The 13,680-nt window shown below is 45.2% G+C and overlaps 1 protein-coding gene across 2 annotated transcripts in view; it reads left to right on the top strand.

The window, feature by feature from the left end:
* TNFSF4 (TNF superfamily member 4) overlaps window positions 1–13,680 on the top strand; it is a 71,604-nt gene that overhangs the window by 9,323 nt on the left and 48,601 nt on the right. Inside the window, exon 1 of one of the 2 annotated variants that reach the window (XM_036234626.1) lies at window positions 12,445–13,008. The exons of the other annotated variant lie outside the window; for it this stretch is intronic. The gene's annotated coding sequence lies outside the window, so the exon portion shown is untranslated. Of the gene's footprint in view, window positions 1–12,444; window positions 13,009–13,680 lie in introns of those variants that run through there. 2 annotated transcript variants of the gene reach the window in all.

Raw genomic sequence — 13,680 nt, forward strand, 5'->3', positions numbered from 1 at the left:
AGAGATTTTAATTTCAGTCGAATTCAATTGATCAGGTTCGCCTTTTATGGTTCATGCTTTCTGTGTTCTGTGTTGAGAAACCTTCATCTACCCTGAAGTATTTTCACATATGTTTTCCTCTAGAAGTTTTATACTTTTGGACTTTATGTTTAGGCCTACGATCCACTTTGAGTTATTTTTTGTTTATTTTTTTCCAAATGGATATCCGTCGTTCCAGCACCATTAATCAGATTTCCTTTCCCTAATGAATTATCGTGGCACTTTTGTTGAAAGTAAATTGGCCACGTGTACGCGGGTGACATAATGGGTCTCTCTTTCTGTTTTGTGTGTTCTACTTGTGATTCATTGAGGCTCTTGGATCTGTGGGCTTACAGTTTTCATCAGATTTAGAAAGTGTCAAAACATTTCTTCAGATAATTTTTTTCTCCCTCGCATCCTTTTCCTCTCTGGGATTCCAATTACACTTCTGTAAGATTCTTTGACATCGTCCTACGGGTCGAGGATTTGTTAATTTTTTTTCTATCTTTTTTCTCTCTTTGCTTCAGTTCGGATGGTTTCTTCTGCAGTGCCTAATTTGCTGTTAATTACATGCAGTGAGGTTTTTCAATTCACATATTGCATTTTTCAGTTCCCATTTGGTTCTTTTTTAAATCTTGCATTTCTACTCTCATTCACACCTTTGAGCATATTTTCATGTTCTCATTCACACCTTTGAGCATATTTTTAATAGTTATTTTAATGTGCTTGGTGACTAATAGGTCATTACTGTTATTTCTTGGCTGTTTTTACTGACTTATTTTTCATCTGGTTATGGATTACATTTTCCCACCATTTGCATTTCTAGTGCTTTTTAAAAGTAATTTTTACTAGATGGTGGACATTGTAACTGTTACATGCTTGGGCATCTGAATTTGGCAGTCTTTCTCTAAGAATGTTGGTAAAAATTTCGGCAATGAGTTAAGTTGTTTTAAACGTCGTTAAAGTTTAAAGCAGGCTTCATTTGCTCAAATGTTTCCCCGCTTTGTGCGAGCGCTGGGAACCATCCGTCTGGGAGCTCCCCCGGAATTCTTCGCTCAGCCTCACGGCCTTTTAGCCGATGCATTCACGGCTTACTCTTTAGCAACGGACTGCGCAGGACCGGTACCCGTATTGCGGGAGCTGTTCCTGCGCATGTCTTGCACTGCGGACTGCGCATCTCTTGCTTTCCTGCCGTGCTCCGCCTTGACGGATGTGGTCCCTTCAGCGCCCCTGCCGACTGCCGGAGCTGCTTCTCTGTGTCTGGAGCCTGTGGAAGCCATTGGTCTCTCCCTCCTTTCGCTTGTCTGGAAATGCCTTCGGGCAGAGAGCCAGGGCGAGCAGAGGGTTCTTCTGGTTTGGGGAACACAGTTCTGTGTTACAATTTCTTCAGAAACACTGTTCCATATATATTTTTGTTCAGTTTTACCAAGTTTTATAGTAGGAGGACAAGTTTGGGTCCACCCGTTTCATCGTAGCAGGTGGAGAAGCCCCCGTTTGTGGTACTTTTTACTGTTGTTTAGTTTTAAACATATAAAGTTTTCTATTACAATTGATTTTAATCTACGAATTATTCACATCTACGTCTTTAAATTTCCAAAAGGCATGAGTTTTAAATTTTTTAGTAATGATTTCAAACTTAATGCATTGTGCCCTATGTAACAACAATCTGATATTTGTTGGAATTTGGCATATGGCTTGCTATCTTATAAATATTCCATATGTATGTGAGAAGAAAGGGTACTTTCTAATTGTTGGGGACTGGTTTTTATATATGTTTATTAAAGAAGTCTTATTAATTATGTTAAATTTTTTTATATCATTAATTTTTTTTATCTGTTTAGCTATTTATTAATGAAAGAGGGATATTGAAATCTAATACTGGAATGATTGAATTGTCAGCTTCTCCTTCTAGATTTGTCAATTTTTGTTTCATGTATTTTGACACTTAAAAAATTTGAGGTCTACTTAAAAATAGAAATAAAAAATAATAAAAAATAAAAATAATAAAAAAATAAAAATAAAAATAAATAAAAAATAGAAGTAAAAAATAAAAAGTAAAATAAAGATACATAAAAAAAATTGAGGTACAAATTTTACACAGCAAAGTACACAAATCTAAAATGTATTGTCGAAAGAATTTATACACACACACACACACACACACACACCTGACACCTGCGCACACGCATGCCCATGTAACTACTGCCTAGATCAAGATATAGAACGTTTCCTGAACCATGAAAGTTGCCTGGCTGACTGCTTCCTGTCAGTAACCACCCAAACCACTGTGAACCTCTGCCAATACTGATAAGTTTTATGCATTTTTGAACTTCATATAAATAAACAATAAGTATTTTTTGTATGTCGTTTTTTGCACAACATCGTGGCTTTATAGTTATCTATGTTGCTTTGTGCATCAGAAGATTATTTTTATTGTTCTTCAGTATTCCATTGTGTATTTCTCCACTCTATTACTGACAATCATTGAGGTTGCTTCTTATTCAGAGCCATAAGGAATAACCCTTCTGTGAACATTCTCGTACATGACTTTGGTGGAGGGAATTAGCATTCACATGTATTGGTAAACGCCCGGGAGTAGAATTGCCAAGTTATTGAGTAAGTATGGGCTTTGCCTTAGATACTGCCCAGCAGTTTTGTAAAATAATCGTACTAATTCACTCTCCCAGCCATACCGTGTGAGAATTCCAGTTGCTCTCCATCCTTGTGGACACTTGGGATCGCTCGTCTTTTAATTTTAGTAATTCCGGTGGGTGTCTAGTGGCATCTCGTTGTGGTTTCTAATTTGCATTTCTTTGATGATTAATGATGTTGAGCACAGTTTCATATGTTTATTGGCCATTTAGATGTCTTTTTTCTTTTCTTATTAAGTGACTGTTTGGATTTGGGTTCTTTTGTGCACTACCCTCACCACTGAGTTGTCTGTCTTTTCCTTATCGATTTATAGAATCAAAAAAATGTAGTCTGGGTAATTCTTTGTCACATATGTGTATTAAAAAGACATTTCTATGTGCGACTTGCCTTTCCATTCTCTTAATAGTGTCTTTTGATAAAAAGAAGGTCTTGATTTTAAGGACATCCAATACATCCATCTTTTCCTTTCTGGTTGGTGTTATTTGTGTCCCATGTAAAAGACCTCTGGCTTCTCACTTCAGGGAGATATCCCTCTATTCTTTTTCATGATAATCTTTATTGTTTTAGCTTTCACGTTTAGGGCTATAATCCACTAGGAATAGATTTTTGCATGTATCATAAGATCAAGTTTTAAGAATGGGTGAACAATTGGTCTAGCACTCTTTACGGAACTGACTATGCGTTGCCCACTGCACTGGCACCTTCGACACAAATCGGGTGATCGTATACACGTGTTTCTGACTTGCTGTCCTACCACTGTTTTGTCATTACTCAAGGCGCTTAACGTCCACGGATTTCCGTTTTTCATCTGTTACATGGGACAATACCAATATTCACTTTGATGCGGGACAGGGCGAATTTCCCTGAGCTGGAGGGGAGGCCACGCCTTGCACCGAGAGGAGAAGAGGGTTCTTTGGTGGAGAGTGTAGAAAGAACTCGACACACGTGCTGAAGTTAGAGTCAAAAGGGAAGTTCATTCAAAAAGGGGTTGCATTGCACAGACAGAGCGTGGTCTCCTCTGAGGCGGAGTGAGAGGGACCAAGAGAGGCTTGGAAAGACAGTGAGTGGGGTTGGGGGTGGGGACCCTCGCGTGTTCAGGGAATTCAGTTTATATATTATTCTTTAGTTCCTGTGACATTGTTGGCCCATTTCCTTGGATATGGACAGACAGTGAAGAAGGGGAAGGGTATGTAGCCTGAAAAGGTAAGAATATATAGAGCGAAAGGCCTGCGGCAGCTCTGGGCCTTAAATCCTTGGGTTCCCCATGGTCCTGTTCCCCCTTCATGGTGTGGGGGATGGGCTGTCAGCGATCCCAGCAGCAGCCTCCCTTTGTTCTGCAGGTGGCCCCCTGGCCTGGCCTCGGGGCTGATCCGCACACAGCAGTCTCCGATTGTGGCTTGATTAACATTCTAATGCTCTCGCCTCCTCCTACATTAGGATTGTCTGATGGTTTAAATGATGCGAATATATCCGAAGATTCTAACGTAGCATCTGATTCACAGTCAGTATTTATCATTATCGGAATTTCCCTGGATTTATAAAATACTTAATGCCTTCACTTAACGCCAAGGAGCTTACACAGGAGGTGACAGGATCTCTTCCTCCGAACTACCTTTCACTCGTTTTTTATTTCCGCTGCTGCAATTCCCAGGAGGCCTAGCAATGGCGCGTTCTCTGACGACTGCGGTCCAGGAGGCTAGCATGGTTACACGCGGCACGGCAGGGCTCCCGTCCGTGACCCCCGGGTTCCAGGCTCCGCTTTCTCTCAGCTCTCTAGTTAGGCCTCTTTCTGTTTATTCTTGTGGTCGGGACGGCAGAAGCTGGCTGGACAGGAGAGATCCAGGGTGGTTAGTTACATTTACGACGGGTCATCGCTGCTGCGAATTCCCCCGCGTTCCGCACCCAGACGGGTTTCCGTCTCGTCGCCGTGGACGGCGGTAAGGTGAACCCCATGAAACCACGCGCCTCCTTCCTTCCTCGCCGCAGGCGGAGTTCCGCTCCGGTCGGATGGGTTCAAAGAAGAGGTTTCGCTCTAACCGGTGGCCTTCCAGCGTTATGGTTATCTCTGACCCGTCCTGGAGAATTAGAGCTCTTCCTTTTAGGGACGGTAATTGCGCGTCGTCGCGTGAAAAGGCGAGAGATGCTGCCTTCGGGAACCAGAGTTCCGTCGCGGCGCCACGGTTAGAGGGCACACTTAGCATCGGCTGCAGGAGGCGGGCAGCAGTGCCGAGTGCCCGGCGGAGGCCGAGGGCCCCCGGAGCCTGGTTTGGGGGTTGAAACGGGCCAGAGAAGAGCCCGTTCTCCCCGTGACTCTGCTTTCGATGCGCCCGATGGCCTGTTTCAATCTTCCTTTCTAAAACGCAAGTAAGCGCCGTTTTTCTTGTCAGCACCATTTAGTCATTCCTGTTTTAAAATATAAAACAGGAAATCTCCACCAAGTCGAGGCCGTAGGTTAACGATGGTCGATGGGAGCTGGCCAGGGAGGTGACTGGCCAGACGGCCACTCACTCCTGGGGCCCGGAGGCAGGGTCGGAGTGACGGGGCAGGTCTATGTCCTCTGTCTGTGGGCCGCGCGGTTGTCCCTTGCCGCCCGTGAAGGGCTGGCTCCAGGCGCCCCCCCATCCCCCACCCCCGTGGATGCCCAAACTTGTGGATGCTTAAGTCTCTTATGCAAAATGGTATAGTATTTGCATATAGCTTACATACATCTTCCTGTATACTTTAAATCAGGGGTCCCCAACCTCTGGGACCCAGACTGGTAAGTCCGTGGCCTGTCAGGAACCGGGCCGCACAGCAGGAGGTGAGCGGCAGGTGAGCAAGCAAAGCTTCACCTGTATCTGCGGCCGCTCCCCAGCGGGCGGCGTCACCGCCTCAGCTCCGCCCTCAGGTCATCAGGTGTTAGATTCTCCTAGGAGCCCTGGTCCCTGGTGCCACAAAGGTTGTGGACCACTTTAAATCATCTCTAGATTATCTGAGTCAATTCGAAAATATATGTAGTTAACTTTTGATGCCAGTAATAAGATAAAGAAAAGAGGTTCCTGGTACGTCGCTGTTGGAGAGGTAGATTCTAACCATGTTAATTTTGTATTGTTCAGTGGCTCAGAGCACCGCAGGGGTATTCGTCACCTCGCAGTGTCTGCAGGTCAGAGCGCGGCTGCGTTCTGTGCTCTGCATCTTCCTGGGTTGGCTGGGCCACCGTTCTTATCTGGGGCCCTTCCCACTCACTGGTTGTTGGCAGAATTCATTTTCTTGCTGTCCTAGGGCTGAGGTCCCTATCTCTTGGACGGTCGTCAGCCATAGGCCACTCTCAGACCCCTTTTACCCTGTGGCACTCTCTCCCTCTAAGCCAATAACGGCACCTCGGATTCTTCTCAGGCTCCGGGTCTCTGACTTCCTTTTCTGGGATCAGCTGGAGAAAACGCTTCGCTTAGCAGATGGTCACCGGACTTACTGTGGTGATCGCTTCATAAAGCATATAAGTGTTGGATCTCTATGTTGTAAACCCAAAGCTAATGTAATATTGTGTGTCAGTTATCATGAAAGCAATTAAGAAAATAAAGAGCTCATGAGATTAGGTCAGGCCTACCTGGATAATCTCTTCTAATACAACATAATCAGGAACTCTACAACATTCACAGTCCTGGGGATTATGACAGGGGCGCAGGGCGCAGTCATCTCAGAATTCTGTTTGCCACAGTTCCTGGAATTTGGGAAAGTGCTCTGACAATATCTCGTGCAAGTATGCGTCCATGTACCTCCTAATTCTGCATTCTCGCTCCTGGAACTCCATTCTATAGAAACGAATACATCGACTTATAAGGATAAGAGGCCAGAGATGGGTATGGTGTGGTTTGTAAGGAGACTCATTCTTCATCAAAATGAGACTGCCTGAGTAAATTATGATCTGGCCATAGCATTCCGAATATGAATAACTTAGATCTTCATCTATTGATTTGGTAAGAGAAGAAAAAGCAAGTTAGTTGTGTAATGTGTGTTCAACAGTATGATTCATTTTGAAAAGAAAATCACCTGCTTTCAGAGCCTACCCGGAGTCTGGCCCTGCAGGGCGGAGGCGCCATCGTCCTCGGCGGCATCGCGGGGCTGTCTGCTTCGCACCCGCCCAGCCCCGTCGCCCCGTCCTCCGCAGGCCGCCGCTGCGGTCCTGTCGAAACGCGCCCGATCGCGTCTTCCTTTCTGCCGTTCTTGGTTCCTCTACCCCTCCGCCTACTCCCCACATCCCTGTGATTATTACTGTTCTCCACCATGTGTTTGGAAATTTCTTTTTTGGACTAGAAATGACAAGTACCTGTAAATATCGCTTTGTCCCGCCCCAGTTAGCTGCGTGTACATAACGTGTATCGCTCTGCAAAAGTGGACGCTGTCCTTGGGGGAGCGAACGTCGCGCCCTGACCGCCGGAGCTGAACTCATAAAATGCCTGTTGTTTTAAGCCACTAAGTTTTGTGGTAATTTTTTATGCGGCAATAGGTGACTGATACAAAACCTCACTGACCGGATCAACGCCCCACGATGCGGGTGAGCGATCATTATTACAGGCACAATCTGGCAGGCATTTGTCTTCGTTACTGGACGGACCTACTGGCACGCGGAGCAGGAATCCGCATTCGCCACACGCGCCGCACAGATCCGAGGGGAAAGTGCACGGTGCCTTTTTCCTAGTGGTCGCTGAAATGCCGTGTTAGAGAGGAGGTGTGTTTTTATCAGTTGCTGGTGATTCCATAAACTGTAATGTCTCTCGGGAAAGCCGCGTTGGGATAGCTCATCCCAGAAACCGCCCCGTGTTTGCAGCAAGGACGTCACCCTGCTAATAAGGGGGATCAAGTCCAAGTTCTATTCCACACCTTATTTTTATAACAAAGACTATGTGACAAAACATGCCATGTTTCTGATCAGGCGACCTCAATCGCGAAGACGTCACGTTCTCTGTATATTACTTTATAAAGCCGATGATACTGCAACAGAGATTTTTTAACTTGACAGTGTCAGTCTGCATGGGAAGGAATAAATTAGTCAGTAATAGTCAAGAAAGATTTGAAAATAAGAAACGCAGTTCCTTGATTTGAAAATTAGAAACAACAAAGGATTCGAAGATAAGGAAGAATGAAAATAAGACACAGAGTTGAACTACCAGATTTTAAAAACTAAAATGAAAATGAATACAGGACTGGCATACAGAACTAAACAGAAAACTTAAACCCAGACTCACCCCTTGGAGATACTGAGGGTTCGGTTTCAGACCACCACGATAAAGTAAATACTGCAAAAAGTGAGTTACACAAAGTTTCTGGTTTTTCAGTGCAATTAAAAGTTATGTTTACGCTATAGTCTATGAAGCATGCGACGGCATTATGTCTGAAAAACAATGTATATACCCGAACATAAGAAGATGTCATTGCTGAAGACGCTGTCCGTCATCTGAGCCTTTGGCAAGGTGCCATCCTTTTGCGGGTGGAGGGTCTCACCTCGGTGCCGGTGAAAGCACAATGTTTGTGAAGCGCATTAAAGCAAAGCGCCGTAAAACGAGGTGCGCTCTCGCGAGGACATAGTGTACGATAAAGGTGGCGTTCCGACCAAAGGAGAGTGTCGACACGACTAATTAACCGTTGGGGGAAAACGGGCTGAACCCTTACTTCACTCCATAGGTAATTAATTAACACATAATTAATCAATATATTCATACATCATTAATATAGTCTAGCAGAATGAAAGATATACAGGCAGAAGATGTAGTCCTAAAAGTACCAGAAGAAAAGAATACCAAACATTTACTTCTCTGAGTTCTGTGAGCCACCACGCACGGATAAGGGGAACCTCCGATCTGTAGCCATTGGTCAGAAGCAGCACAGGTGACGACCTGGCTTTGCGGGAGGGTGGCACTGACCCCTCGCCCTGTGGGATCTGTGTCAGAAATGAGGTGAATCGCAGGACAACCAGCTGGAGTTGGAGAACGGCCTGGCGGTGCGGGGGAAACCCCCCACCTCCGCACACTGGAACTGGTTCCAAAATCTTCAGATGTAAAAAAAGGAAGTCATGTGGTTAGATATGAGCTGTCCTCTGAAGAGTGGAAAGGAAGGGTCCAGATAGACAGAGTGAGCAGTCATTCCGGTAGGAAGGAGAAAACATTATCGCATACCCGTGTCAGGGATCAATGGCTGATGAGACTGAAAAAGAAGCTTCTGTCTAAAAGTTCCTGTCCACTTCCGTAACCACCGAACAGCATAGTTCACACGGACACCTCATCTCCTGTTTCTGATCTTAAAAGGAAGCCTGTCAGGACTTCCCCTGTGTCCTTGACCTGGCCAGTTCCATTTTATTCTGTAGATCTCAGCTAACTTGCCTTCTTGCTGGGTCAGTAGTCGATAAACTGGGCATGCGTGCCCCAGAGGATAAGTAAAGACCATCGTGGGTGTGTGTGTTTGCAAATAGTTTTAAAAAGGAATCACACTTCTAGACCCTCGACTTCCAAATATGTTCTTTCTTAAAATAAACCTGTGACATCTCACCGCCTGGGTGTAGAAGTGTCCTGGGCACCTTTCTCAGCCTCTTTTCACAATCGGCCTTCTTCTCTTGTACAAAAGAAAGTCTTACTTCTCACCCATGCTGAATTTCACTATGCCGCATTACCCTGAGGGGTGTATGTGTGTGTGCGCGCGTGCGTAAAAACTTCTGGGGCTCTAAATGAAGGGACTGTTCGAAATATTGGTATCAAGAGAAGTCTCCTTTGGTCAAGGGACCACAAGGTTTAATTAATTAAATCGATCGATTAACCAATCAATCAATCAATTCATTTTTCCTTCCTCTGCTTTACATATATTTTCATTAAAGGCAAAGCATGCCACAGAATGAGATATTTTGCCTTGTGTCGTGATGCTTTGAATTTAACTTTATTGTAGAATGTGCCAGTGGAATACTGACAATTTTCACGCGACACCTTGTCCCTCTCTGCTCCCCCAGCTAATGTCACTGGATGCAGTGACCCCGAGGGACCCTGACAGAGGGTCACGTGCAAACAGCAGAACTTTAGGGAGAACTGGGGTGGCCGACCTCACCGCATTCAACAAAACCCAGGGCGAGTTTCAGTACCTCCTTTTGCTTTCTCTTTCTCAGAATTCTCATTCGCCCGGGAGCTGGTCGTGATAGGGATGAGTATTAATATGCTTTTTAAAACGAAACCATAACGTCTGATTGCGCAGTGAAGACCTACACTTTGTTCGTTTACATGGCAGATGTTTTGCACAAATGGCCTCAGCCAAATCTGCAGCTTCCAGATTGAGTAGAAATTATATAATGTTAAATGTTTATAGTTAAATATAACACAAAGAATTTACAGTGTGTATTAATCAGGGTTCCTCAGAGAACCAATATGATATATAGATATTTTATAAAGTTATATATTATATATATGATTGCTATATGATATATACTCTTTCTCTTTCTATATATATACACATATATAATAGATGTATATAAGATTTATCGTGAGGAACTGGCTTATAAGGTTATGCAGGCTGAGATGTCTTACGACCTGCTGCCTGAGGCTGGAGGCCTAGGAGAGCTGGTGGTGTAATTCACTGGAGTCCTAAGGCCTGAGCCCCAGGGCGGCTGGTGGTGTAGCTCCCAGTCTTAGGGCAGATGAGATGTCTCAGTTCAGACAGCAAGGCGGGAAGAAAGGGGCTAATTCCTCCTTCCTCCCTTCGCCTTTTGTTCGATTCAGGCTTCTCCAAGAACTGGACGATGTCTGATGTCTGTCCCTCCGCACTGGGGAGGGCTGTTTGCTTTCCCTGGATTCAGGTGCTGATCTCACCTGACACAATTCAACACAACACAGCTCACCGACACACCCGGAGATGCCGGCACTCTGCCGCACACATAAAATCAGCTGTCACGTAGCGCTCGACTCTCCCTTTGTGACGGAGGTACTGATCACCTACGCTGCCTGGAATGGTGGCTGCTCACAGCCATGCTCCAAGGACGGTGACTCGTCACAGTGGTTCTGGGAATTGGTCCCTTTCTGATGCTGCTGCCTCCCTGGCCAGCCTGTGTGCGGCGACTCGCTGGATGTGGGCACCTGGAAGGCCCACGCTTGCCTCCACCGGCACCGCGCGCTGAGGGCTGCGCCTGTTCTAGGCCTCAACGTGAAGGAAATGCCTCTCCAGAAAGACGCGCTCTTGTAAATGGCACAGATGTCGAACTACGACGCTGTCTGTCTGAAACTAACATAAGACGGTATTGAATTTCAACCGTAATCGGAAATAAAAAAGAAAAAACTGAAGTGATTCTCTCATTAAAAATGAAGAGAGTAATAGCTACAACTAATAATCATTTGTTAAGAACCGGTAAAAATCTTTTTTTTTTGGTTTGCTTACCAGAAATTGAGAAAGCGAGTAACCGTAATTGTTCAGTCACAAATTCTTTAGTGAGTTAGTTAGGTGGTTTCCAATTTTTTTTGATTTCAACAAAGTTATAATGGGATCAAATTGAGTTGTCAGGTGATGCCTATTTAATATAATTTTCAATGATAGCTTATCAGATGATTTTCAGATGTAACTCGAAAAAGTCCAAAGAATTGAGTACATTGCTATTGTAAATCTCCAATTCCCATATATTTATATAAGTAAGATTTCTTGGTTTAGTTTATAAGAACTAAAATGGGAATAAAGATGATGCCGATCTCGTCTTATTTTAGCATAAAGTATTATTCGTCTGATGATTTTTAAAGCTCCATTCACCTCATTAAAACACACACTTTCACTAAAACTTTGTTTTTCCCTATTCCTTGATCAATTGTATACTACTACTCATTTTAAGGAGAATTTAATCCAGAAGAAACTTTAAACAATTACAATCTTTGTTACCGCAAATAAAATAAAAAAGAAATTTTAACCGATATGTTTTATCGGTGGGAAATACGGTAGGATGATAATTAAAAGTGTTTCAAATATAAACTGATTTAGGATAAAGTTTTGTGGGGGAAATGGAATGAAAATCCGATCTCAAGGAGAGAACGAACCGATGCAGAATTTCCGACCCCCGGGGCGGTGCTTACTCGTGTCTTGCAAGCGATGGATGAGACGGGTGAGAAGCGAGTTTCTGGTCCATCCCCGGTATAAACACAAAAGAGTTGCCTCGTTTGAAAACGCTGATATTTACTATTGTGCTAGGGATTATGTCATTTCCAACTGGTTAAACATGAGGACAATTTTAGATATCGACCGAAATGTGTGTGAGGAGAGAGAACATAAAACTTCTTTTTGGGGGAGATAAGCAGAGAGAGAGAGAGAGAGAGACAGGGAGGGAGGGAGGGAGAGAGAGAGAGAGCGAGTTACCACCCTAGACTAGATGCTCCCGCCAAGTGTCCCCACAGAGACCACAGCTCTCCTGATTGCGCGTTCCTGTCACCTGATACTGGTTCGTTCTGCACCGTGGCCTGTAATGTGTACGAGCAGAAAGTCCTGGTACGTCGCTGTGTCTCCAGGGCCTCCCGTGCCGCCTGAACAGAGCAGCTCGAGAATACGCACCCTTAGACATGGACGTGGTGTCTCAGATAGAAGGAAGCAGAAAACCGTTCAAACGCCTGTCGGGAGGGAGATTGTGAAGTCAGTTATGCTGGATCTGGATGTTGGGCTGCTATAGACCCGCTAAAAGCATCATGTTGTCAAAGAAACCTCGGCGTCCAGGGGCCAGGTTAGAGCGCGGACCCCGTTCTGGTCTGATCTGCCGTTGAGTTTTCCTGAATGGAGTAGTAGTTGTTGTTGTCCCACGTTCTGGGAAGCCTCGTTCGTGCGCGTATGCCTAGATAATGAACACTTTTTGCTGAGCTTTGTTCTTGGTTCCTGAAAATAACCTCTAAATCCTTAGAATTTCTCCAGTAATGAAAACATCTTTGTTGTTTGTGGTGAGCCCTGAGAGTTTATGTGAAGGAAATGACTCAGGATGAGAGGCCGGCCTTATTACAAAGACCAACCGTATGATTATGATGAAAGAGTTGGAGCCTTGAGTCACAGTGAGATCATCCTGACATCTAGGGAGGGGAGGTTAGGGCTGGAGAGCGAGCTCAACTATATGGGCCGTGATTTAATCAACCTTGCCTACATAATGAAACCCCTATCCAAGGCTCAGCTTAGCGTTCCTGGTCGGCAGTACTCTGTGTCTGGGCATTTGCACCGTGCTGGGAGGGGAATCGGGCATTTGGTGTCAGAAATATATCGACTTTCCTGCCGCACGTCATAATTTACGTCGCAGGTATCTCGATCACCTTTCCCTTCGACGAGACTTTACACCGGACTTTCGCATTGATGACATTATGCTGATTGGACCAAGTGAGTGAGAAATAGTAACTACTCTAGACTTACCGGTAAGGCATTTGAACATCAGAGGATGGGAAATAAATCTGACAAGTGTCATGGGCCTTTGACCGTGGTGAAAATCTTAGGGGTCCAGGGGCGGGGAGCCTGTTAAGATGTCCACTCTCAGGTGAGACAGAAGTCGTCGCGTCTGGCCCTCCTACGGCTCAAAAGACGCACAATGCGCAGTGGGCGTCTTTGGATTTTGAAAGCAACACATTCCTGATTTGGGGGTACGCCTCCAAGCCATCTGCTGAGTGCCCGGAAACGCTTCTAGTTTTGAGAGGAGCCCAGAACAAGAGGAGGCGCTGCACCAGATCCGGCTGCCGCGCCGGCTGCGCGGCCAGTTCGGTCATGTGATCCTGCAGGTCCGGTGGCGCTTGAAGTGTCAGTGGCTTGAAGTGTCCGTTCGGAGCCTTTGGCAGTCGCCTGTGACTCAGTCACAGTGTAGACAGGCCTGGTTTACAGATGGTTCTGTGTGGTGTGCAGGCTCCGCTTGCAAGGAGACAGCTATAGCCGTATGGCTGCTTTCTGGGTCATCACCGGAGGACCGTGGTGGGGAGGAACCCTCCCCGTGGGCGGGACTCTAAGTGGCGCACCTGTATGTTCGCTTTACTTAGTCAGATACACGTTTTATGCTGATTCACG

The sequence above is a fragment of the Rousettus aegyptiacus genome, unplaced genomic scaffold, assembly GCF_014176215.1.
Source record: "Rousettus aegyptiacus isolate mRouAeg1 unplaced genomic scaffold, mRouAeg1.p scaffold_m13_p_17, whole genome shotgun sequence".
Taxonomy (NCBI): Eukaryota; Metazoa; Chordata; class Mammalia; order Chiroptera; family Pteropodidae; genus Rousettus; species Rousettus aegyptiacus.